At 52.0% G+C, this 23729-nt stretch overlaps 1 protein-coding gene and 5 non-coding genes across 9 annotated transcripts in view; 2 read left to right on the top strand and 4 right to left on the bottom strand.

Annotated features, from left to right (window-relative positions):
* The window catches only part of LOC142824070 (zinc finger protein RFP-like), a 246383-nt gene that overhangs the window by 168594 nt on the left and 54060 nt on the right, over positions 1-23729 (bottom strand). The window lies entirely within an intron of this gene.
* Positions 6616-6689, top strand: TRNAT-AGU (transfer RNA threonine (anticodon AGU)). Its single transcript has one exon. It is a non-coding gene; the product is annotated as a tRNA-Thr (tRNA).
* Positions 15160-15232, bottom strand: TRNAK-CUU (transfer RNA lysine (anticodon CUU)). Its single transcript has one exon. It is a non-coding gene; the product is annotated as a tRNA-Lys (tRNA).
* Positions 18059-18131, bottom strand: TRNAV-AAC (transfer RNA valine (anticodon AAC)). The gene has a single exon. It is a non-coding gene; the product is annotated as a tRNA-Val (tRNA).
* TRNAK-CUU (transfer RNA lysine (anticodon CUU)) lies at positions 18562-18634 on the bottom strand. Its single transcript has one exon. It is a non-coding gene; the product is annotated as a tRNA-Lys (tRNA).
* TRNAA-UGC (transfer RNA alanine (anticodon UGC)) lies at positions 21526-21598 on the top strand. The gene has a single exon. It is a non-coding gene; the product is annotated as a tRNA-Ala (tRNA).

Genomic DNA, 23729 nt, shown 5'->3' with positions numbered 1-23729 from the left:
TTTCACAGGACATCAAAGCAACCAGACTGGGCCTTGCCAGTTGTCCAGCTAGCCCAGGATCCTGTCTCATGACAGCAGCCAATTTCATTGTCCCGAGGGAATCCTCAGCACAGACAGTTATTAAGTGATCCCTCCCGTCACCCATTCCCAGCTTCTGGAATACACCAGATAGGGACACCAGCCCTGTCCATCCTGGTGAAATGCCATTGATTGACATTTACATTAAATCATCCAGTTCTTTTTTGGACTTTCTTGTAGATTTCATCTTCACAACATCCTCTGGCAAGGAGTTCCACCGGGCGCAAAAATGCTCCCTTTTTAACTTGTTTACTTACCAGTTTCATTCTGTCACCCTGGTTCTTAAGTAGGTGAAAAAATAATTCCTTATTTGCTTTCTGCACCCCTGTCATCATCACATAAACCCCTGTCCCGTCGCCCCTTGCTTGTCCCTTTCCCAAGCTGAGAAGAAGAAGTTCCATGAGCTCCTGGGAGCTGCTTACCAAGGAAGAGGCATTTCCAGCAGAGAAGATGCCAAACCCAATCCCCCTACACAAAGCCCCAGGAAATACCAATGGAGATTGGGAAAGCTCCCTCTCCGGCAGCTCTACGGAATGGACCCGGCTGGCCATCGGGCTGACTAACCCATCAACAGACGAGTCCCCGTGAGACTTCTCAGCCCAAGTGCAGAGACCGTGGAGTCTCCCGCTCCCAGCCCAGTGGCAGAGGGGCAGCGCCCTGAGGAGGCGGGTCCCGAGGTGGAGGAGACCTTTGAAGGGAACAGAGACAAGGGAGACGTGAGGTAGAAGAAGGGGAACAAGTCACCTCTTGTCAAGCGAGACGTGGTGGGAAACTGCCAGTTCCGGTGCAAGCTGAGCTCCAAGGGCCGGTTCCTGCCCCGGTGGCTCCTTGCAGGGCCTGGCTTGAGAAGCACCAAGAAGTGCCGTGTGTGGCCAGGAGAGAGGGTGGGGAGAACGGAAGGTGTTGGAGCAAGCTGGGGCTGCTGGGTCTTGGGGGATTTGAGCATTCGGGGGGGGCTTACCTGGTTTTGTCCCCTTGCAGCAAAGGACACAGATGTCCCAGAGGCTGGAGGTGCTGCCATTGGCCTTGGCCTATGTGGCTGCAATGCACTGGTCCCTACCAAGGCACCACTGAGGAGCCTCAACCCCAGCGGCGCCTCCTCCCATCTCAGCCTAACCTGCCTAGAGCTATGTCTACGCTCGCGGCTTCTTGCACAAATAATATGCAAATGAGGCTAAGCATGGAATATCGCCGAGCCTCATTTGCATACCTAATGAGCCACCATTTTTTTCAGAAGAGGCTCTTGTGCCAGAAGGAGAATCTACACTGCCCCTTCTTGCACAGGAAAAACCTCTTGCACAACGCCGTTCTCCCTGAAAAGTAATAGGTGTAAGAGCATTGTGCTGGAGGGGTTTTCTTGCGCAAGAAGGGGCAGTGTAGACAGCTCCTTGCGCAAGAGCCTCTTCCACAAAAATAGTGGCTCATTAGGTATGCAAATGAGGCGCTGCGATATTCCATGCTTTGCCTCATTTGCATATTACTCACGCAAGAAGCCATGAGTGTAGACATAGCCTAGCTGTCTCCCCCATGCTCCTGACGATCAGCACACACATGCCACCGTGAACTGGGGGCAGGTCCTGGAACGGCCTTGTGGGTACCAAAGGGAGTGGCAATAGGAGAAGATTTTTTGTTTCTGCCTCGCTTTGAGTCAGTGACTTTCTGCCCATGAAGCAAACGTGAAAGCCACAACACCACAGAAACAGCCTTAAGTGCATCTTCTTCTGTACTTCAATGTAGATAAATATTCTGTTACTAAGGGTCTGTCTGCACTTGATTAGGCCTTCGAGAGAGGAATGCAAATGTAGACATCCAAAGTTGCAAATGAAGTGGAGATTTAAATATCCCGTGTTTCATTTGCATAATCGCAGACCGGTGCTATTGCGAAATAGCGCTATTGCGAGAGAAAAAATGGGGATATTCCGAGGGAAAATCCTTCCCTCAAAATAACCCTTACTCCTCAAAACATGAGGCTTCTAAGGAATAAAGAGTTTAAAGACTGTCTGAAGAGTGCGGGTGCCTTCAATGGAACGTTTGGAGCCCTGCGCTGGGACTGTTCACAGCCGCTCTGCACACAGGCCCCAGCGCCTGGAGGGACACACCCGCGGCTCCAGGGAGATTCAGGGCTTTACCCACCGCCCTGCTAGATTTATTCCCCTCGCTCTGCGGGAGGGAAAGGCTACAGCAGGGGTCTGGGGGGTGCCTGGCTCCAGGGGAGGATTAGAGCCAGGAACCAGGTGTTCAAACTTCTGACGTCTTTCCTTCCCTGTGGGTGGGCCATGGGTGTATTGGTCAGATTTGGGGCTTCCAGTCTCTGCCCAGTGAGGCCTGTGGGAGCTGGTGTTTGGTGTTTGGTGGGGTGGGCAGGGAAAGGAAGTTCTCTGAAAACTTCCACGCAGTGTGCAGCGGTGGTCAAAAAGGCAAATAGGATGCTAGGAATTATTAGGAAAGGGATAGAAAATAAGACCCAGAATATCTTACTGCCCCTGTATAAAACTATGGTACGCCCACATCTTGAATACTGTGTACAGATGTGGTCTCCTCACCTCAAAAAAGATATTTTGGCCTTGGAAAGGGTTCAGAAAAGGGCAACTAAAATGATTAGGGGTTTGGAATGGGTCCCATATGAGGAGAGGTTAAAGCGACTGGGACTTTTCAGTTTAGAAAAGAGGAGACTGGGGAGGGATATGATAGAGGTCTATAAAATCATGAGTGGTGTGGAGAGGGCAGACAAAGAAAAGTTATTTGTTAGTTCCCTAAATAGAAGAACTAGAGGACACCAAATGAAATTAATGGGTAGCAGGTTTAAAACTAATAAAAGAAAGTTCTTCTTCACACAGCATGTAGTCAACCTGTGGAACTCCTTGCCAGAGGAGGCTGTGAAGGCTAGGACTATAACAGAGTTTAAAGAGAAGCTAGATAATTTCATGGAGGTTAGGTCCATAAAAGGCTATTAGCCGGGGGATAGAAATGGTGTCCCTGGCCTCTGTTTGTCAGAGGCTGGAGAGGGATGGCAGGAGACAAATCACTTGATCATTGTCTTCGGTCCACCCTCTCTGGGGCACCGGTGCTGGCCACTATCGGCAGACAGGACACTGGGCTAGATGGACCTTTGGTCTGACCCAGTACGGCCGTTCTTATGTTTTTATGAGGAGTCTTGCAGAGGGACCCTGGGTTTTCGTCTTGTCAATATGGGAGCATTGATCCGGTTGGGCAGAAGCCCGGTTCCACCCCTCTCACCTCTCCATCTAACTCACTTGGCCAGTGCAGTAAGGGGGAGAAGCTTTTGGTAACAACAAGTCGGAGTGTGCTTGTGTGTATGTGTGAGTGCATGAGTGTAATGTGTTATATGCATATGATAAATATTGATTAATCTATGTATGGTCAAAAAATGTGGCATGTTGCCTTATCCCCCTGAAAAAAGATCCTGGGTGCTTTTTTAAAGCATAATACAACCACACTTAAGTTGTGGCATGTGCTGTGAGTATCATTGTGGCTTCTGTTTGAGCAGAACAGAGGACTGCAGGTGGGGGGCGGAATTCGTATATTTTGGGAAAGGGTCCTGAGTCCTGGCTCCCAGCCAGGGGCAGCAGGAAAGGAGCCGGCCCCGCAAGCAGGTGGGAGAAGATGGGAGTGAATCCTGCTTCCTCTCATGCGCAGGGGCAGCACTTTTCCAATGCAGCTAATTCTGCCCCACCTCCAACCTGTCTTCAGTGCTCCTGCCACTGCCTGGCCCAGGAGGGCTGGTGTCCAGCAGCTCTCTGCCCCAGCGTAGCTGGTTTTGGGGGAGAGCAAGTAGGAATTCGGGGAGGGAGGGGAGGGTCTGGACCCTCTTAGAACCCTGGGTGGCTCTGCCAGTAAAAAGTGGAATGAGACTTGCACCCATCACTGGAAAACGTGGGTATCGACCCCGCTACCTCTCGCATGCAAAGCAAGCGCTCTACCACTTGAGCTAATTCCCCTCCCACACTAGAGCCAGTCTTCTTGGAGGCTCTTCCCTTCTCCACAGGGACATCTGACCTCTAGGTCAGTTAGTCGTGGGAAAGGAGAAGGCTCCAAAAAGGCCTCAAGGGCAACTCTCAAGGAGACTCCCTGCAGCAAAGCCATGGGGGGGGGGGCTCTGAGATGGCCCCTGCCCTGCAGCCTGGCCCACCTGGCCACTGTCATGGACTCTCTGTGAGGTCATCGCCTCACAACCTCCATTAGCCAATAAGCTGAGGGGCTGCAAAAGGCCCTTGTGATGTCACTGCCACACCCACCCGTGCCCTCCGGGGCTAATGTCCTGCCCCAGGCAGCCCCTTTGCCTGGCTGAGCTGCTCCCAGGGGTGAAAGTGACACATTTCTTACAGGGACTGTTCTATTGGGCACCACCCCTTGGGCGGGGGGAGGTTCAAGGAAGAAACGAGGGGGGTTTCAGTAAAGCTACATGTGAATGGGTCCATCTAGTAACCCCTGCCAGCCACAGGCACAGGGGGAGGGGACTTTAGCCAAGGAAGCAGCAACTCTCAGGAAGGGCTGGAAGTGAAGGGAGTTAATCAGATGGATGTCCATCATGGCAGGAACAGAATCCGGGACTCACCCAATCAGGCCGGTCCCCAGTAACCCCAGACAGACGTGCACATCCGCACGCTGGCAGCAGCTGTTGTGGGACTCTGCAAATCCACCACTAGACCTGAGTCCCCACATGCCAGGCAGCCCAAGGGAGGGCTCTGGGGTCTCAAGCAGAACAGAGTCGGAGGCAGGGGTGGAGGGTCTCAGGAAACAGGGTTCTCAGAGCACAAAGGGAGTTGGGGGGCTCGTTGCTGGGCCATGGGGTGAAGCATCAAACCAGCCCCCTGCTGTGGGGCCTGTGAGTGTTGCTGAATCTGGGCCCCTGCACCTGGGCAGTGGCAAACAAAAGGTCTGGGGGCCACATGGAGACCCCGCTGGGCTGAGCAGGAAGTGGCTGTGTCTTTGCCTGTGGGCTTGTCTGCTGCAGCCTGGAAACATCCTGGCTCCTCAGACCACTGGTCAGAATAACGGAATAATTCTCAGAAGTCAGAATAACAGAATTCCTGTGTAGATGCTCCCATTGTTATTTCGGAATAATGGCCATTATTCCCATGCAACGCTGCTGGGTAGATGCAGCCTCAGAGAAATGCTGAGCGAGTGCTCCTGCAATGTCATGGGAGAGAGGGAAATGAGGTCACTTCTCTAGATACAAAATGGAGGATGTGCCAGTGTAGATGTAGCCACTTTCTGTAGATGTAGCCACTTTCTGCAGGGACCCTTCCTCTTTGTGCCACAGTACGTGTCTGGGACATGGGAGTGAGGAACCTGCCTCAAGGAGACCTGCCCTCCCCCCCCCCCCAGTGTTCTGCTTGAGACCCCGGAGCCAGCTAAGCCACGGTGCCCCCCTCACATACAGGTGTAAAATTGTTCTACTTTAAGGTTCCAGACAACACCTTTGACTCCCAACATGCAGCCATTTCCCTCCAGCCTTCCCGCCCTGGCGGTGTTTGGCTCCCTGGGCACAGAAAGCTACAGCTCAGTGGGCAGGGAGCTTTGGCTTCCTTGCCCATGGGATGCTGTTGCAGGAAGGGCTGCTCAGCAGGGTTGGGGTTCACCTGTGGAGGAAGGGAAGAGTATTTGGATGCAGACTGGCTAACCTAGTGAGGAGGCTTTAAACTAGGTTTCATGGGGGCAGGTGCCCAAAGCCCACAGGTAAGTGAACAACATGGACACCTGGGGGATGGGCCAGAAATGGGAGAGATCACAGGCTGTAACTGCAGAGATAAAGGAGCGACATGGGACCACTGGGAAGAAAACTCTAATCTGTGGCCTAGATGCTGGTATAGACACACAGGAATGATGGGTAATAAGCAGGAAGAAGTTGGTATCACAGGGACTTGGTGGGATAATACACGACTGGAATATTGGCACAGAAGGGTAGAGCTTGCTCAGGAAGGATTGGCAGGGAAAAAGCGTTTCCTCAGCTATGAAATCATGCACAGACTGGGACTGAGGTGGAGAGGGACACAGGAGACAGACTTGTCAGGAGCCTCTGAGTGAGGTTGCTAGGGGTTTCTAATCAAACTCCTTAACCAATTGGCCACCACTACTGTGGGAGACCGATCTCCTCTACTTGTATGTGAACAAAAAATTTGTTACTTACACTTTGGCCAACTCAGTTTGTGCACGGCAAAGGAATTCTCTCTTAATTCTGTGCCCTCAGGAAAGGACCAACCTGTAGGAGACCAGGCCCCTACCTGGGTCTCCAACCCAAACCCTGAGAGCCAAGGGTTTACAATCCAGACAATCAATGTTTGCTGCACTTCTCCCTCCCCTCAGCGATGCTAAAGCTCAAGGCCAACTCCCCAGTCCCAGCGGCTGGGGGAGATGAGCATGTCAGAGCCTCTGCCCACTGAGCTGTAGCCTTCTGTGCCTAGAGAGCCAGACACCGCCAGGGCTGGAGGGAAATGGGGAATGGCTGCACTTTGGGAGGCAAAGGTGTTGTCTGGGACCATAGAGTAGAACAGTTTCACCAAACTTCCTGAGGAGGGCACCATGGCTAAGCTGGATAAAGCACCTGTCTAGTAAACAGGAGATCCTGGGTTCAACTCCCAGTGGTGCCTTGTGGTGGACTTTGTTTACTTTTTCCGATGTCTTTCTGGCCTCTGACACTCCAGCACTGGGGCACTTGAGCCCTTCAGCCAGATTCAGACCAGACCGGTCGGAGTCTCTCGTGCTCATCAAGGGGGATTCTGCACTTGCTGCTTTGGGAGCCAGGGTCACATTGCAGAGCTCCCCCAGGGATGTCCCACGGTGCCACCAGCCCAGCACCAGCTGCTCTCCCTGCCCTCAGCAATGTGGCTGCATTTTATACTTCCCCTTCAGTGACAACCGGCCATTCCCTGCCAGCCCCAGCCCCTGTGGGACCCGTTCCTTTCCCCAGGAGCAGCGTGAGCACCAGTGCGGCTCCCTGCTGAGGCTGCAGCTGTGGGAGACAAGCCCCTGGCTTTGGGTGGGAGACGAGAAGTCAAGGTATTGAGTTTCGCCCATGGCTAGTTTGGGGTGACCCACACTCAGGGGGCAGCTGGAGGTGCCTCCTGAGAGCTGATTTTCAGCCCTTCCTGTGTTTCTGGCTCCTTCCAACAGCTTGAATCTGTCATCTAAAAGTTGAGGAATGTGTATTGGGAAGAGGGAATTGCTGTCATTTTAGTGCCACTACTGTAGCCTAATGGACCATGCATTGGTGCCTTAGTCAGCGGATTGTGGGTTCAAGTCCTGTTGAAGGTGGTAGTTGTGATGTTTCCTAGTAGGTGCAAGTCTCCTTGGCTTCCTTCTTGTCGTGCTATCTGTGAGATGTTTGAACACTGGCCAAGTGTCCCCTAGAACTGCCATTTCTCCCCAGACAGGGCCCCTCAGTAGCTAACACTGGTGTTAGGAGCAGACAGGAGGAGAATGTTTGTGAAAAGCTGAGGTGTGTAAAGTGAGGTCACTTGCAGAGATGCAGTTGCTGGCTTCTCTGTATGCGCCTTTGCACCTGTTACCAATCGGTACCTGCCACCTCTCACCCCCTGCCAGCACCCAGATAAAAGGCCAGTGCACAAGGAGCACTGTTCTCGGCACGAGTTGTTGATCAAGAGCACATCGACACTGCCATGCAGTTTGGTCTAAGAGGGAGGAATAGCTCAGTGGTTTGAGCCTTGGCCTGCTAATCCCAGGGATATGAAATTAATCCTTGAAGGAACCATTTAGAAACATCGGAGGCAAGTCTGTCAGGGATGGCTCTTGGCCCTGCCATGAGCATGGGGACTGGACTAGATGACCTCTCAACGTTCTCTCCAGCTCTGTGAAATGGTTTATCTCCTTATAAAGAGCATCTGTGGACACTCTCTTGTGCAAGAAAGCGCTAATGGCTGTTTTAGGCACAAGAAATCCCTCTTGCCTGTGCACACTGCCTTCTTGTGCAAGAAGCCCTCTTTTCCAATGGTTTACTGTACGTTTTCTTGTGCAAGAATGCACATGCAGGGTAAACACTCTGCTAGTTTTTGCACAAGGGGCTAGTTCAAACTAGCAGCAGTGGCGCATCTACACAGGCCTTATTTTGAAACAGCTAATTGGAACAGGTGTTATTCTTTGTAGAATGAGGTTTGCAGAAGTCGGAATAAGCCGTCTGTTACTTCAGAATTATTTCAAAATGACGGAATTGCTGTGTAGACTCTTGCATTGTTACTGTGGAATAACGGCCATTGTTCCAAAAGAACTTTTGTGTGTGGAAAGAACCTGCACAGCCCAAGAAATGTGATTGGCAGCACCTCCCCACCATTGTTTTGTCAATTGCAGTGCAGGGTTCTGAAGACATGGACCCAAGGTAACCACCTTGGTTGTCTTCTGCTAAGGCCAGGCTGGAGGGAAAAGAACGGCTCCTTTAAGCCAGAGTTGAACCAGCGACCTAAGGATCACCTGTCACTCTCACACACACACACACACACACACACTACAGTCCTCCGCTCTGCCAGCTGAGCTATCAAAGGGTGCCGGAGTACTACTTCTTTGTCCAGGTTGTCCTTTCTGCAAGTCTCAGGGCAAGCGCTCCCCCAAGTATATGGCATTGCTGATGAGGGGCAGAGGTGCACAGGGGCTGTCACAGGTACTTCACATGCAGACAGACCCCTTCAGTGAAACCTGAGCTAGATCCATCCATGTCACAGCAAAAGGAAGAAAGTTGGGTTCTTCTCATGTGTCTTCTTTGTTCCAGAGTCTCTAGGGGTACGGAAGGGTCAGGTCTACAAAAAATCAAACCAATTGAATGAACCTTGGTCTAGAAACACCCCTGAGGGTTTCCTTCTATCTTTGGCCTGGAAAGGTCATCTGTAACAATGTGGTTTTTATGTAACCCTATTGGAAGGCCTGTAGCTATTCAGTAGGTCTAAACTAAAGCCTTCTTCTGCAGCCAGACTCAAGAGCAGCAGCAATTAGCTGTAAAGCCTGGAGTCACATACTCACATTCCAGCTAAATGACACTGAAATAGTGTCACACTAGGCTGTGAGAAGGGGATCCTGTCCTAATGGCACCCACTGTTACCAGATAAGAAACAGACCTCAAGATGGGTAGAGAAAACTTAGTTAAACACCGTTTTGTCTGGCAAGAAACTGCTTATCAATAGTTGTGGTTGTGCAATGGGCATTCTATGATTATTGTCCTCCCTTTCCCATTGTTTGTCTGTGTGGTCGCTGTCTGGTTTGGATCTGTTTCTGTTTGCTGTAAAATTAATTTTGCTAGATGTAAATCAACTAAGGTGGTGGAGTATGATTGGTTTGGAAAATCACAATAGTATCTTATGACTGGTTAGCAAAATTATACTAAAGTAATTCGTTAAGATATTGCTAAGCAGGACTCAATTTTCACTATATAAACTGGGGTCCAAGAAGGAGACCAGCAAGAAGAACTCGCCTGTGAAAGAGTCTTTGACCAGAGCTTCCAGGACACCTCTGCACAACCCTGAGTAAGGCAACAAGGGACCCAAGCCCTGAGACACCCAGCTCAGAGTAGAACATGTCTGCCCCATCAGAGAGGACACTTCAAGAACCTGTGTTTCTATAGGGCTGTGAACTAAGGAGCTGCTGTATGTTAAACAAACACAGTGATCGCTACACCACAGAGGCTTTTCTTTTCTCAAACTTGGGGAAATATTCTGTTACTAACTCTTTAGCCAACTCAGCTTGCTGTGGGGACAGGAATTCTCTCTTGTTAATTCTGTGCCCTCAGGAAGGGACCAAACCCCCCTCCCCCATCCCAGGGACTCCAACCCAAACCCTGCCCTGGGGGAGCTCTGCAGCAAGTGCAGAATCCCCCTTGGTGAGCGCAAGAGGCTCCAACCAGCCTGGTCTGAATCCAGCTGAAAGGCTGGACGGCCCCGCTGCTGGAGTGTCAGAGCCCCTGTCAACCAGCCCCACAGGAGGGGGCTGGTTTAATGCTTCACCCCATGGCCCAGCAATGAGCCCCCAACTCCCCCTGTGCTCGGGGAGCCAGGTTTGCTGTGTGACTTCTGTGGGGCAGGTGCTGTCAGGCCTGGGCACTGGGATTAGTTACCAGTTTCCCCTGCCCTCTGGCACTGCTCAGATCAGAGCTGAGGCGGCCGAGTGGTTCAGGTTTTTGATTAGAAACCAATAGACTAAGCAGGTCCACAAAATCCACTCGTTCTGCAGCCCCAGAAATGTAAATGTGAACCTCAGTCCTGCCTGTCCCTTCCCCTCACGCCATGGGGGCTGGAACGCCAGAGGAGGGAGGTGTCTGAGTTGGGGGCCACATCACAGAGGGCTGGGGGCCTTTGGAGGAATTTCTTTGTGTCTCACTTTTGTGGTTCCTGATTTTTCTGTGGGTCAGTGGCTCCCGACCCAGAAAAGGTTCCCCGCCCCTGCCATAAATAAAGCAACATTGAAACTTTGTGTGCTGGCTGTAATGTTTTCCTTTATTTCAAATGAAGTTTGATCAGCTAACATGAGACAGTTCAAAGGCTTAGTCTATTTATTTATTTAAATTAAACTGTTCTCCCCAGCTGCAGCCCTAGCAAAATGGCTGGGGTGTGATTATGTCATTAGTGGCGAGTGTCCATTAGTAACCAAGAGTCCATGGAAAGGTTTGGGGAGGGCAGGGGCTCAGCAAAGGGGTGGGGTTTTGGGGAAGGGACGGGATAGATCCTGGCTTGCCCTGACATTTAAAAGGTGACCTTGGGGGCATGTGGCCCCCTGAGCAGCCTCTGATGTTCCCTGTGTGAGCCCCAGAACCAGCCCTGAGTGACGGGGGGAGGGGGAGCAGCTCACACATGCCAAGGGACTGGCCAGGGGCAGGACATGAGCCTGCAAGGCAGCAGTGACATCACAAGGAACTTTTGCAGCACCTCAGCTCATTGGCTGGGAGGCAGTGACCTCACAGAGGGTCCATGGCAACAGCCAGGTGGGACAGGCTGCAGGGCTGGGGCATCTCAGAGACCCCCATGGCCTGGCTGCCTGGAATCTCCTTTGGGAGGTTTCCCCTGGAAAAGGGGGCTGTATTATAGTTTAGTTCAGTGGGCTCCATTTTGAAAGAGACAGTTCCTTTTCTCTACATGATGGAGGTTTTCCCGCTCAGACTGTTGATTTGCACACGGTACTACCTTGTGCACCCCTCTCAAACAGGCTGTGCACCCGTTACTATCTGGTGCACTCAACACCAAAAGAGGTGCGCTCAGCACCAAAACCACTGCATGCAGCCCCTAGGAAGCTGCACTCAACACCTAAGTTCATTAGCATACTTACCTAAGTTCATTAGCATACTTTTCCCGCCTCTGGGCCAATAAGAGCCCTGAGGTATCAAGGGCTCGGGTCCTTGGATATTCCCCAGCCTTGGATTGGTTTTTTTTGTTGCTCCTTGTACTGTTTGCCTGAAGCTTGGATACCATCTATGTAATCAGAGGCCTGGACTTTTGAACTGTGCTACCCTTGTGTGGTAAATACCCACAAGGTTTTCCTGTCTGCACTGGTCACTGGAACTGGGACTCTCTTTTCCTGTCATCTTTATTGGATTACTCACCTACTGGAGCAGACGGTGTTGTCGAAGGACGGATCAGACTGTGTCCAGAGGGAATTCCTTTCCAGATCGAGGATCAATATCGGGGTCGTCTCTTCACAGAGGACTCACTACCGTGGGATCTCCCTGCTTGTCCTCCCCAGAGGCTTACAAATAGCCCGAGGGTTGAAGGTCGCAGACATTGATCACCTCAGGCTTTGTATATACCTTATGTATCTAGGGAACTGTCCTATCTCCTTTCTTCGGGTTAGGGAGGGTTGGTTTGTTGAAAATTACTGTTAACTGTATATCTGTTCCATTATTTACTCAAAAATACATGGTTTGGCCCTAAATTGTGTATGCCTGATTTGTGGCTAAAGGTTCACCGGTGATTAGATACCGCTCCCAGGACAGATCTTTCTTCTGTGTAGGGACTCCTTCTCCCCGTTTTATATCCATTCTGTCAGCCATTTTGATTTAATTGTTTGTCCACATCCCTAGGGCAACAGGGATTGAGGGTCCCAGCTGGGAGTGTCTCTGTGGAGATTTCCCCTTTCCACAGTGGGAGGAGCTGGCACTGAACTGAAGAGCAATGTGAGAGAAGCGAGAGAAAGGGCTGCAAACATCCAATGAGACTGGGATTTGAACCTATGTGAGCAGAGCACAATGGATTAGCAGTCCATCACCTTAACCACTCAGCCACCTCATCTGAGCTGTTGCGATTTGTTACCAATTACCCAAAGCCAGCACTGCCAGGAACCTTCGTGCCACTAGCAGGCTGGCCAGAGGCACCCAGGGCGGGAAAGTTTTGGCTTTTCACAATGTTCCCTGGGCTGTTGTACAAAGCTCAGTGCTGGTAACAAACCCAAACACCCCTGGCTACATCTACTCTGCAGGCTTCTTACACAAGAACTGTTTTGTGCAAGAGTTCTTGCGCAAAATGTCTTGTGCAAGAGCACGTCCACGCTGCCATGTGCTTTTGCACAAGAATGTCCGTGGCAGTGTGCACACTCTCTTGCGCAAGAAAGCTCTGATGGCCATTTTAGCCATAGGGATTTCTTGCACAAAAAACCTGTTGCCCATTCATACTACCATCTTGTGCAAGAGCTCTTGCACAAGAGGGTTTATTCCTCATGGGGAGAGGAATAACTCTTGCCGAAGAAGCCCTCTTTTCCTACGTTTTGCCGTAAATTTAGATGCTCGAGAACGCGCGTGCAGTGTAGATGCTCCTCAAGTTTTTGCGTAAGAACGGCCATTCTTGAGCAAGAAGCCTGCAGTGTCGACGTAGCCCCTGGGTGCCCAGAGAGGGGCTGTCTAGTCACAGTCTGGCTTGGCACACGCTCTGCAATGGGAAGATGTCCACGGTGCGGGCAGATGGCAGCGGCACACGGCTCTGGTGGGCCCAGCATCCAGAGGAGCGTTTTCGATATGAGTATTTACTTACAGTGTCTGTCTCTGGTCTGATTTCACAGTGTGGTGAGACACTGGCACCCACAGCAGCATGGATGGGGTGGCTGGAGGGAGTGGCTGGCGGGTGGCTGGTAGGAGCAGTGGCAAGTGGCCAACGGAGTGGGTGAGCCTCATTTGCATATCTAATGAGCCACCATTGTTGTGGAAGAGGCCATTGTGCCAGAAGGAGCATCTACACAGCCCCTTCTTGTGCGAGAAAAACCCTCTTGTCCAATGCCATTACGCTTAGCTTCATTTGTATATTTCTAGCGCAAGAACCTGCCAGTGTAAACATAGCCCAATTGTTTTCACTGTCAGGGGGCTCAGTGGCCCCTCCCTCTTCCTACTTGCTCTCCAAAAGAGACAGACCTTGGTCCCCTTTCTTTTCCCCCAGCAATTGCCATGCTGCAAAGAAGATATCAGAGACAGTAAACCCAACAATCCACAAGGCTCTGTGGTATAATGGAAAGCGTGTTGGACTTTTAAGATTTGGTGCTCACTGTGACCTAGATTGGTCATTCAGAGGGTGTGGGTTCAGATCCCACCAGTCACTTTAGCTCCTTTCTCATTTCCAGAGCAGCTTTTACAGACCAGGAAATCCTTAGCCTGACACTAGGATGGGCTTTAGTCCAGACAGTTCCCAGGAGACCCCAGCGAGGGTGGTGGCAAGGGCTGCTCTGAAAGGCTGCAGGAGCCCACAGACCATTTTGTCCCGCCATGTCTCCTACCAGCGCTGTGCGTCACTCAAGCTATGTCTACACACACTGTTCTTCTGAAGAAGCTAGGTACATTGTGAACCCTAGTTTGCATAGCTTTTTCTGGAAGAAGCTTTTCCAACATTTGGCCTGTTTACACTGGGCCAAATGTGGGAAAAAAAACCTTTTTTTTGGAACATCCCTTCTTCTTCATAAAACGAGGTTCACAAATGCACCAAAAAGTCCTGTCTGCTCTTCTGAAAATAATTCGGCAGATGTGTTCTCTGGACTAAAGCGTTGTCTCTGTAGTGTAGACAGAGCCCTGATGTAGCATCTTATTTCAGGTTTAGGTGCAGCGTAGATAGAGGGTTGACTCAGAGTCCTTAGTGCTGCCTCTTAGACCATTGGACCTACACAAGACACCTGTGACTCAGCTGGGCCAAACTGGAGCCCTTAGGCTCAAGCCTACTGGGACCAGCTTTGCTTGTTTTCCTTCCACCCAGAGCCCCCTTCTTCTCCTGGGCTGCAAGGAGCCTCCCTGGGATGCCCTGAGACAGGCACAGGACTCTGCCTCCCCACAGCCAGCCCCGCCCCACAGGCTTTGGCAGAACAAGGTGGGGGGCGGGGGGGGGGGGGGCTCTGCTCACCCTACTGAGTCCCAATGAGACATTGAGCTTTTGTCCTGCCCTCTTCAGCTTGGCGTCCCTACTCTGCCCCATTCCTGCCTCACTTCTCCTTGGGCAAGTCACACAAGGGAAGCAGCAGGAGGAACTGGCCCCATACGCCAGCATCCGAGGGCAGGGGAGGCTGAGACAGAAGTGTCCATCAGGCCTGGCCTGACCCATCTGGCTGCACTTACCCGGGCAGCCAGGGGAGCAGCAATAAGAGAAGACCCTATGTTTGTGCCTGGTTTTGAACCATGTGATAAGCACTACAACACAAAAACACACAACTGTTCTTCAGTGAATGGCACTTGTCTGACTGTTCTGTTCCTGGCTCTTTCCAACAGCCTGCTCTGCAGGGGAGGGGAATGCACCTTGTGAACACTCCACCTCTTGTTCTCAGGGAAGCCACTAACCCGAGCTGCCAGCTCCTCATTTCCTCACCAGTCCCTTGAGATTTGTAACTCAAAGCTGGAGCTGCTGTGGCAGGAGGTGAAGCTACAGAAGCTGACAGGGGACAATCAGTGGGCGGAGGGTTATTTTTTCTCCTCCCTGGGCTGATGTGGCTAGAACTGAGGAGAAGAAAATCCTCTTCCCTTCTCCTCAGAAGATGGAAATTGCAGTTGGTTCTTGTTCTGTGTCTATTAAAGCTGGACCCCAGGACTAGACTTTTTCTTTCTAAAACCCTGGTGAAAATTGAGAGCCAATTGCTTGTAGGCTGAGAATGTGAGTTAAGGAAGGGCACTGCCCAGCATGGGGCTTGAACCCATGACCCTGAGATTAAGAGTCTCATGCTGTACCAACTGAGCTAGCCAGGCTGTGTGAAAAATGTTTCCTACTCTCCCATCTCAGGGAAACAGGAGCCAAGTGTTCTCCATTCCCTGACTCAAGGCTCTTTCTTGCCCCTAATGGGGGGTTCTGGTCTGTGGAGGGGTTTGAACTCGAACCCCACTCCCGACACACCCACTTCTTTCCCCACAAGGAACGGCCCCATTTCCATCTCTCCAGGGACAGGAGAAGGGCTCTGGCCTGTTCTCTGCAAAATGCTCAGCCTGTTTCATTTTCTGCAGGAACGAGTGGGATCCATGCGCCCTGTTCCCCAGTGACAAGTGTGTGTCCTCTCCCCCCTTTCCACAGACACAGCAGGCCAGGGGGCTATGAGCCTCCAGAGGCCCCTTCCTACTTGGCCTCCCACAAAGCCGGGGTGAAAAGCTGCTAGTCCCCAGCCCTCCTGGGCCAAGCCATGGCAGAGGTAGCAGGATTCACTCCCATCTTCTCCTGCTTGCGCCCTGGTACTGAGGGGCCGGCCCCTTTCCTGCCGCCCCAACTCTTATTCCCACAATGCACTTTGTGCAGGAGCCGTTGATCTTTCTGCCAAGGTGCGTGGCTGGGAGCCAGGACTCAGGACCCTTCCCCCAATCTCCCCCTCTGACCTGCTCACACTGTCTGGCTGCCTCCAGCACGGGCTGAGCTCAGGGGTCAGGTGGGTGACCTGGCCTGCACCTGTGATGGCATCAGGCCCTTCCTGCCCACCTGCTCAGTCTGGAGATGGAGCTCCAGGGGCCTCAGACACCCAGCAAAAGGAACAAAACTCTCTTTATTGAACCTCAGGGCACAGAAGACTAAGCACCTGAACCTTGTAACAACCAGCTGAGTCTCAGTGGGTCCCACTATGAGATTTGAACTCAGATTGCAGGATTCAGAGTCCTGAGTGCTGCCCCTTACACCATGGGACCTGTGGTGGGAAAGTGCAGTGGGCACCTCTGACTCTCAGCTCTCAGGCTGGCCTCTGCTCTCCTGGCTCCCTCCAGCTGCTTCATCTCCCAGGACTCCCTGTAAGAAATGTGTCACTTTCACCCCTGGGAGCAGCTCAGCCATGCAAAGGGGCTGCCTGGGGCAGGACATTAGCCCTGGCGGGCACGGGTGGGTGTGGCAGTGACATCACAAGGGCTTTTTGCAGCCCCTCAGCTTATTGGCTAAAGGAGGCTGGGAGGTGATGACCTCACAGAGAGTCCATGACAATGGCCAGGTGGGACAGGCTGCAGGGCAGGGGCCATCTCAGAGCCCCCCCCCCCCCCCCCATGGCTTTGCTGCAGGGAGTCTCCTTCTGGAGATCTGCCCTTCAGGCCTTTTCGGAGCCTTCTCCTTTCCCACGACTAACTGACCTAGATGACAGACGTCGCTGTGGAGAAGGGAAGAGCCTCCAAGAAGGCCTCTGTAAGTACAGCAGGGGAATTAGCTCAAGTGGTAGAGCGCTTGCTTAGCATGCGCGAGGCAGTGGGATCGATGCCCACATTCAGCTCTTATCCCTTATTTTCACTGTCAGGGGCTCAGTGGCCCCCCCCCTCTTCCTACCTGCTCTCCCAAAAGAGACAGACCTGGGTCCCCTTTCTTTGCCACCAGCAATTGCAAAGCAGAGAGTGGAGATATCAGGCTCTGTGGTGCAATGGAAAGCATGTTGGACTTTTAAGCTGCAACAAAATACAGGACTGTGTAGCACTTTAAAGACTAACAAGATGGTTTATTAGGTGATGAGCTTTCGTGAGCCAGACCCACTTCCTCAGATCAAATAGTGGAAGAAAATTGTCACAACCATATATATCAAAGGATACAATTAAAAAAACCGAACACATATGAAAAGGACAAATCAAATTTCAGAACAGAACTGGGATGCGGGGGGGGAAGGTAAATGTCTGTGAGCTAATGATATTAGAGGTGATAATTAGGGAAGCTATCTTTGTAATGGGTAAGATAACTAGAGTCTTTGTTAGGACCCCGCCGTAAAGTGTCGAATTTTAGCATGAATAACAGTTCAGAGGATTCCCTTTAAAGTGCAGTTTTAAAAGGCTTTTGAAGCAGGATGCAGGTAATTAAGTCATTGAGATAATGTCCTTTCTGAGTTAAAATGGCAAGAAACTGGGTTTTTTCTGTATTTTGTTTCAGCTACCCTAGACTAACATGGCTACTTTTCTATCACTATTTTAAGCTGCAGTGATTCACGTGAGCCCAGCTAGACATTCAAAGTTTGTGGGTTCAAGTCCCACAAGTGTCACTTTAGCTGCTTTCTCATTTCCAGGGCGCAGCTTTTACAGAACAGGCAATCCTTAGGGTGAAACTGGGGGGTGGGCTTGAGTCCAGACAGTTCCCAGCAGACCCCAGTGAGGAGAGAGGGAAGGGCTGGTTCTTGCGCTTGGGGCTGGGAGTTGTTCTGAAAGGCTTCAGGTGCCATTAGATCGTTTTATCCCTCCCTGTCTCCTACCAGTGCTGAGCAACACTCAGGCTGTGTCTGCCCTACACTGCTCTTCTGGGAAAAGCTACGCAAATTTCAAAACCCAGTTTGTGCAGCTTTTTCTTCTGCTCTTTTTTTTTTTTGGAAGAGGCTTTTCCGACATTTGGCCTGTTACACTGGGCAAGTCACACAAGGGAGGCAGCAGGCAGAGCCAGCCCAATGCACCAGCCTGCCAGGGCGGGGAGGCCAAGGCACAAGCAGCTGCCTGGCCTAATTTATCTGGCTTCCCCAGGTTGGCACCCAGGGACATTATCAGCTGAGGTTACCCCCCACTGTCACATGAGTGTTGGGCTCATCAACAGGCTGGTCAGCAGCAGCTGCAGTTACCTGGGCACCGCAATAAGAGAAGACCCTGTGTTTCTGCCTGGCTTTGAACCAGGGACCTTTTGCATGTTAGGCAAACGTGATAACCACTACACCACAGAAACACATTTCCAAGGATGGAACTTGTCTGACTGTTCTGTTCCTGGCTCTTTCTAACACCCAGCTCTGCAGGGGAGGGGGATGCTCCTTGTGAACACTCCACCTCTTGTTCTCAGGGAAGGGCCTAATTTCCTCACCAGCCCCTTGAGATTTGTAGCTCAAAGCTGGAGCTGCTGTGGAAGGAGGTGAAGCTACAGAAGCTGACGGGACAATCAGCGGGCGGTGGGTTATTTTTTCTCCCCCCTGGGCTGATGTGGCTAGAACTGAGGAGAAGAAAATCCTCTTCCCTCCTCCTCAGAAGATGGAAATTGCAGTTGGTTCTCTCTTTGATTCTACTAAAGCTGGACCCCAGGACTAGATTTTTCTTTTTAAAACCCTGGTGAAAACTGAGAGCCAATTGCTCACAGGCTGAGAATGAGAGTTAAGGAAGGGCACCGCCCAGCATGGGGCTTGAACCCATGACCCTGAGATTAAGAGTCTCATGCTCTACCAACTGAGCTAGCCAGGTTGCATGTGAAAAGTTTCCTAATATCCCATCTCAGGGTAACAGGAGCCAAGTGTTCTCCACTGCCTGACTCAAGGTTCTTTCTTGCCCCTAATGTGGGGTTCTGGTCTGTGGAGAGGTTTGAACTCTAACCCCACTCCCGACACACCCACTTCTTTCCCCACAAGGAACAGCCCCATTTCCATCTCTCTAGGGACAGGAGAAGGGCTCTGGCCCATTCTCTGCAAAATGCTCAGCCTGTTTCATTTTCTGCAGGAACGAGTGGGATCCATGCGCCCTGTTCCCCAGTGAGAGGTATGTGTCCTCTTCCCCCCTTTCCACAGACACAGCAGGCCAGGGGGCTATGAGCCTCCAGAGGCCCCTTCCCACTTGGCCTCCCACAAAGCTGGGGTGAAAAGCTGCTAGACCCCAGCCCTCCCGGGCTAAGCCATGGCAGAGGTAGCAGGATTCACTCCCGTCTTCTCCTGACTGCGCCCTGGTGCTGAGGGGCCGGCCCCTTTCCTGCTGCCCCAACTCTTATTCCCACAATGCATTTTGTGCAGGGGCCATTGGTCCTTCTGCCAAGGTGCATGGCTGGGAGCCAGGACTCAGGACCCTTCCTAAAATATAGAAATCCCCCCCCTCTGGGGGCCAGGTGAGTGACTTGCCCTGCATATGTGACAGCATCAGACCCCTCCCACCCGTATGCTCAGTGTGCAGACAAAGCCCAAGGGTAGCATCTCGGTTGTGTGTTACACAAAAGCCTCTTGTTCCCTGCCCAGTTCCCAACATTGGCTGCTGATGCTAACTTCCATGGGGGTGTAGCTCAGTGGTAGAGTCTTTGACTGCAGATCAACTGGTCCTCATCTCAACTCCAAGTGCCCCCTTGGAAAAAATTCCTTCTAGTGTAAACATTTTCCTTTCCAGTTCCATCACACTCTGGCTTTACATTGCTTGAGATTAATAAGAATCCTTAATGCAGAGCTACTCAACTTTGGGATCCCTGGCAGCCATAATCAAAGGCATTTAACCAGGATGGACAGGACCTAGCTGGTGTATTCCAGAAGCTGGGAATGGGTGATGGGAGGGATCATTTAATAACCGTCTGTCCTGAGGATTCCCTCGGGACAATGAAATTGGCTGCTGTTGTGAGACAGGATCCTGGGCTAGTTGGACAACTGGCATGGCCCCGTCTGGCTGCTTTGATGTTCTGTTTGGTTTCTGTTCTTGTCCCCTCTGGGCAAGGGAGAAGGGACCCCTCATCCTGTGAAAGGCTAGTGCAGGTGAGCAAAGAAGCATGTGTCCTGTGTCCTATATTGTATTATTGTAGTAATAAACCTTTAGATGGTAGATGCTAAAGGATTGGCTCAGCATGATTTGTGGGTAAGATCCAGAGGGTAAATTGACCAGGGATCTGGCTTAAAGGTTAGTTCAAGGGGAAACCTCACAAAGGAGATTGCAGGCAGCCAGGACATGGGTGTCTCTGAGGTTGCTCTGTGAGGTCACTGCTTCCCAGCCAATGAGCTGAGGTGCTGTAAAAGTTTCTTGTGATGTTACTGCTGCCTTGCAGGCTCATGTCCTGCCCCTGGCCAGCCCCTTGGCATGTGTGAGCTGCTCTCCCTGCCCCCCTCACTCAGGGCTGGTTCTGGGGCTCAAGCAGGGAACATCAGAGGCTGCTCAGGGGGCCACATTGCTAGGCCAGGGGCCCTCCTGTGGGGCTGTGAGTGTTGCTGTCCCTGCTGTACAGACACGGCCATAGAGCCTCAGGAGGCTGCAGTAGTGGGAGACACTTCCCTGGTTTCGGGAGGGAGACGAGATGTCAAGGCCCATGATTCAGAGCCAGCTACAGATACCCACGAGGAGCAACGGTAGTTCGAACTAGGAACGGGGTTCGAACGAGCGGGGATTTAAAAATGGCGGCGCCCCGCTTATGCAAATGAAGCCCGGGAAATTCAAATCCCGGGCTTCATTTGCAATTGCGATATGCCTACATTACCCCGCTAGTTCGAACTAGCCGGGTAGTGTAGACATACCTTGGCTTCTTCAAAGGGGCTTCATTAGGAGCTAAAAGTTGAAGAAGGGACATTTAGAAGGGTGAATTTCTTTCCCTGGCAGAGTTTTCTGTGTGCCCCAGTGGACTAATGGACAAGGCACTGGCCTCCTAAGCCAGGGATTGTGGGTTCAAGTCCCATCTGGGTTGACAGTTTCTCTCACTGACAAAGTGTTTACTCTCCTTTGCTCTCTGAAACAGTTAGCAAGGATGCTGCACAGTTGCTGTCTTACTCACTGTTCCAGGAACAGAGTGAGTTTTGCCTTGGGCACCAATATTGAGGGTGTGTGCACCTGTTTGTGTGTGAGCCCTCCTGGCACCCATTGGCTCCTGCTGAGGGGTGGAAGGTCCCCTGGCCCCATAGCTCCCTCTGGGGAGGGGTGGAGGGACCCCTGGTCTGGTATTTCCTACTAGGGAGGGTTGGAGGGACCCCAAGCCCTATAGCGGGTCAGAGTCCCGCCTGGCAGGATACAGTTTCAGTTTTTCCCTGGCGGATGCTCCAGACATGAGGGATGCCAGCGCACTGGCCCAGCCTGGGCCGGCAATGATGGTTTTTATACATGCAGGGAAATGCCCCGGCTTCTCCCCCTCACAGAGCTGCTGCCTCTCCGGGAGGCGGATGAACTGCAGGTGCGGGACAGCTCCCTGCCAGCAGGGACAGCAGCCAAGGCACCAAATATCACTGGGTCTGCAGCCAGTGTTGGGAACTGGGCAGGGAACAGGAGGCTTTTGAGTCACACACGTCTCAGGTAGGACTGTGACTGGTCCAAGCAAGGAATGTGTCTTGGGGCTAGTTTAGTGACACCCCAAGGCCGTGTCTACACAATGGCTGTGTCTGGATTGCATCCCTTTTCTGTGAGAGGTGGGGGAATTAGCTCACGTGGTAGAGCGCTCGCTTTGCATGCGAGAGGCAGTGGGATCAACACCCACATTCTCCAGTGATAGATATTTGCTTTTTCCTTGTTTTACAGGCAGAGACAACAAGGGGGCTAAGTGCTTCTAGGGGCCTCTTTGCAAAAGGCAGGGGACTGGTTTCTGCAGTGCAGTGGGTGTCACATTTGCCGGGCATAGAAAAGTTCCCTGGCTAAAAGCCAGACAGGCAAAGTCCTGCCTGTAACACCCAGAGGAGGGGATTCACTTGCCTGGGGAGGGCAGGAACAAACCAGCACTTGGCTGCCAGCTGTTTGCACATCTGGACACAGAAGTATCCTGAGCCTTGGTTCTACCAGCCAGTTTCTTTTCAATTCACTGCAAACTGCGTCCCAGCTGTGGGTGACACTGAATTCACTTGCCTGGGGAGTGTGGGAACAGACCAGCACTTGTGAGCTTGGCTGCCAGCTGCTTAGCACATCTGGACACAGAAGAATCCCAAGACTTGGTTCTGCCAGGCTCCAGTTTCCCCTCTTCTGTTTCTTTTCAGCTCCCTGCAAACTGCCTCCCAGCTGTGGGTGAGGCTGAGTGTGTGTGAAACCAGCTGCACTTTGGATGATTTTGTTAATTGTTTAAAAAGCCTCAGGCACCTCTTCTGCCTGGGGAGGTGTCTGTAATAGATGCCTAGTGTGACATCCCCTGGGGTTTTACCCCTTTAACCTCACCCAGAGACTCCTGACAAGTCTCCTGTGTCCATCTCCGCCTCAGGCCAAGTGTTTGCATGTTTCATAGATAAGTAAACTCCTCCTCCCTTTTTCCTGCCAATCCTTCCTGAGCAAGCTCTACCCTTCTGTGCCAATATACCAATAAAGTGTATTATCCCACCACGTCCCTGTGATACCAACTTCTTCCTGCTCATTACCCATAGTCCTGTGTGTCTGTACCAGCATCTAAGACACAGATTAGATTTTGCTTCCCAGTGGTCCCTTGTCCCTCCTTTATCTCTGCAGTTACAGCCCCTGCTCTCTCCCATTTCTGGCCCATCTCCCAGGTGTCCATGTTGTTCACTTACCTCTGGGCTTTGGTCACCTGCCCCCATCAAACCTAGTTTAAAGCCTCCTCACTAGGTTAACCAGTCTGCACCCAAATACTCTTCCCTTCCTCCACAGGTGAACCCCAGCACTGCTGAGCAGCCCTTCCTGCAACAGCATCCCATGGGCAAGGAAGCCAAAGCCCCCTGCTCACGCAGGAAAGGTCAATCAATGGCATTTAACCAGGATGGACAGGGCAGGAGTCCTGAGCTGGTGTATTCTAGAAGCTAAGAATGGGCAACGGGAGGGATCACTTAACAATTGTCTGTCCTGAGGATTCCCACTGGGCAATGAAATTGGCTGCTGTTGTGAGACAGGATCCTGGGCTAGTTGGGCAACTGGCATGGCCCAGTCTGGCTGTTCTGATGTTCTGTTTGGTTTCTGTTCTTGTCCCCTCTGGACAATGGAAAATGGACCTGCATCCTGAAGGGGACAGAAAGTGGCCTGTGAAAGGCAAGGGTAGTTAAGGAGAGAGCCATGTTCATGTGTCCCTAGTGGTCTAGTGGCTAGGATTCAGCACTTTCACTGCTGTGCCCTGGTTTGGGCTCTATTCCCAGTCAGGGAAGCCAGCCTCATCTGTACTCATGAAATCTGCCAAGTCTTTGCCCTCTTCCATCATAGGCAGTGCCAGTGGCCTGAGGGGCTGGGAGACGCTCCTAGCATTCAAGCACATTTCTCAGGCAGCCCCTTCCCTGCGCAGGGGGTACAGGTCACAGGCCTGGGTGAATAAGAGCTTGTGGGGACTGGCCAGGGCTTCAAGCAGGCAGCTCCCATTGGCCACAAACAAGCCTGGAGCAGGGACCAGGCATGAAGCCTTTTCCTCTACAGCTGAGAGACACAAAGGGCCCAGCAGCCCCTTCTCTCAGCTGTGCGTGGGGGCAGGGTGAGCAGGGAATCTGCCTGAGGCTTCTTGCTGCCATGTTGGGTGGCTTCATGGGCTGGATCCAGCCCCCTGGCCTGTATTGCCCAGGCCTGGCATAGAGGGACCCTTGGCTCTGGGCTGTGGGGGAGGGGCGCTGTCTGGCCTTCCTGGGCAGGGCATGATGACATGCAGCCCGGCTGCCAAACATCCTGGACAGAGAATTACAAGCCAGACAGGCCTCTTACC

The sequence above is a fragment of the Pelodiscus sinensis genome, chromosome 28, assembly GCF_052426305.1.
Source record: "Pelodiscus sinensis isolate ZL-2025 chromosome 28, ASM5242630v1, whole genome shotgun sequence".
NCBI classification, from domain to species: Eukaryota; Metazoa; Chordata; order Testudines; family Trionychidae; genus Pelodiscus; species Pelodiscus sinensis.
The sequence above is the reverse complement of the archived record's forward strand: the minus strand, read 5'-3'. Positions and strand labels throughout refer to the sequence as shown.